Here is a 2,773-nt window from a genome sequence, read left to right as displayed (position 1 = left end):
AAAGCCATTTCTGAAATTGTATTTGATTCCTGTATACATGAAACAGGTATAAAATATGAATGTTCTTTCACAGATTAGTGTCCTCATGCCAAAAAGGAATTAAATGTCCATGATCTGGGGAGAGGGGTATGCCAGTATGTACAGGCTTGGTGGGTACCCCAACTGTTCCAGCCTAGATAGGGGTGATAAGCAGACAGTGTCCTAAGAGAAAAGGAAGGAGTAGGAGGAAGGAGGTCAGACCAAATTCAGCTTATCTCATTTAGAAGCAAGCCTTGCTTTGAAAACTGTTTGTCAACCCCTGTCTCCAGGCCCAGACCTCCCCTTCACCTCATAACCCTCACACAAGGGCCATTTGCCTCCTGCCTGCTCACCCAACTCTATCAGAGGCCCTGGAGACAAACCTGCTCATGGCCAGGGATTAGAGGACCTAATTGACATGGGGCTTGGCATCGGTAAGGGCACCGGGAGTTTCCTTTGAACAATTAATTATATTTATGCCATTAACTGAAGCCTTGGTTTGTTAGATGAGTGCTGGCTTTGGGTGCAGCCAACTTATCCAGTGAATAATTTTTTAGTATCCACTATTGTGCCACCCACTATGCTAGGGCCTGGAAAGCCAGTGCAGAACCCTAGATGTCTCCTCCGTCAAGCTTAGAGTCTATGCAGGGCAGCAGCGTCAAGTAGGGAATGACACAGTGGTCATTTAGGTGGAGTTCCTAAAGTGCAGCAAAGCAAAAGCCCAGCAAGGGGTGAATGTGCATAATAGGTTGGGAGGGATTCCCCAAGGAAGCAGCATCTCATTCCAAATCTCAGTGACAAGTGGGGCTCACCAGATGAAGAGTGAGAAGAACAGTGCTCTAGGGAAAGAAAACGGCACTCATGGGAAGGCCTCAAGCCGGGAAACAAAGCAAGCAAGGGTGACAAAGGGTACCATGAAATTGGACACTCAGGCCTGTCCTCCTCTGTATGTACCTCATGGGGAAACATGCATTTGTGCACAAAAAGCATTCACTCCAATGTTCGTAACAGCAGGGTTGGCAGTATCTCCAAACCGAAAGCTACCTAAATGCCTACCCATAGAAGAGGAAATAAATGCATTGTGGCACATTGACACTGGAAAACTATGCATCAGTGAGAGTGAATGGACCCCAACTATCCACAACAAGATGATGGAGTCTTACAAATGTAACACTGTATACAGGAAAGAAATCAGAGTGGGTGCACTGCATGACTGTGTCTACAGAAGGTATGAAAATAGAGTAGTGCTTCTCCTCTGGAGGGTTCATGACTAAAAGGCTGTTATGAGGGGTTGTCTAGGTTGCTGCCAATATCCTGTTTCTTGAATCTGTATGCTGGTTACATGGGTGTGTTCAGTTTAGGAGAATTCATAAAGCTACACACTTGTGATACATACCCTTTACTTTGTGTAGGTTATACTGCAATTAAAGGTTTAAAAAATGATGTTGGACAGACAGGCAGGGACCTAATAGGTGTGGTCTAGGTTTTGAAGTTCACCCTGCTGGTGCCGCTGACCGGGAACCAGGGACCTTGCTCATCTGAAGGTGTTTCCAGTTTCCATTACCTGCTTGATTACCTGCCTGCGAGCCTCAGGTCCCACACTGCAAGCTGGCCACAGCCTCACAGCTCCACAACCAGAGAAGGCGTCACCTTCTGTCTAGCTGCCTGCTGTCCAGATCCCATGCTCTGGTGGCAGCCAGCAGTTTCTCTCAGTACCTGCCTTCCCAGAAGCACTTCCTGTCAGTACCAGGTATTACACTCCACCTCCGCATCTAAATAAGCAGGATCACTGGGACATGGGGGTCAGGGGGTGTACCTGTTTTCTCCTGCTTCATTTGGCTTAACCTCTAAGATGCAACAGAGCATCTCTCGCTTAAGTTCTTAGTAAGAATATTTTTAAAGCTTATTATCTTATTTGGGTCAATATTTACTCTCTGCATTAGAATTCTTAATTAAGGCTAAGTGCTTATTAGATAACAAAATAATAATCTCATATTGTTTAAGCTACTTTTAGATGGCTATTATGCTACTTGTTGCCACAGGTATTCTATAATAACACACATATTGTCTTTCTTCATAGAGACAGCAGCCACTTCCTCTTAGATCCTCTACCTCCTTGTGCAAGGGGTGGTAGAGTCTCCTGAGGGTGGAGGGAAGCCCAGGCAGGGAGGCAGGACATCTGAGGTCTAACATTCTCTGTAGCACAGTGTCGGACCTTTTCATATTGAAACAATCAAATAAATAAGCTGACAAATGGGTAACTGAAAGAGATAAAAATATACCTGGGTCACTGTAGGCAGTTTATCTAAACTCTCACGGCTTCAGTTTCCCTAAATGTTAACTTGGAGGGTCACACCGGTTTCATATTTTCCTCATTTCAATCATTTGCTTCCTCCCGTCTTGATTTTTGCCATACATTCACGCCATCTGAAGGACATTAAGTATTTTATATTTAAGCTGATTCCCTTTTTCAAACAAATTCATTTCATAAGAAAGCATTATATCGTTACTCTACATGAAAAATCAGAATCACTTGCTACATAAAGGGACAACTGTCAAATACAATGTAAACAGAACAATGTGATTCTACCCTGTCTAGATCTTGCTTTTTTTCTTCTTTTTCTTTTGTTTGAGACGGAGTTTCTCTCTTGTTGCCCAGCTTGGAGAGCAATGGCATGATCTCGGCTCACCATGTCAATCGCTTGAAGCCTCCACCTCCCGGGTTCAAGCAATTCTCCTGCCTCAGCCTCCCAAG

The sequence above is a fragment of the Macaca mulatta genome, chromosome 12 (assembly GCF_049350105.2).
Source record: "Macaca mulatta isolate MMU2019108-1 chromosome 12, T2T-MMU8v2.0, whole genome shotgun sequence".
Lineage (NCBI taxonomy): Eukaryota > Metazoa > Chordata > Mammalia > Primates > Cercopithecidae > Macaca > Macaca mulatta.
Note: the sequence above shows the minus strand (reverse complement) of the source record.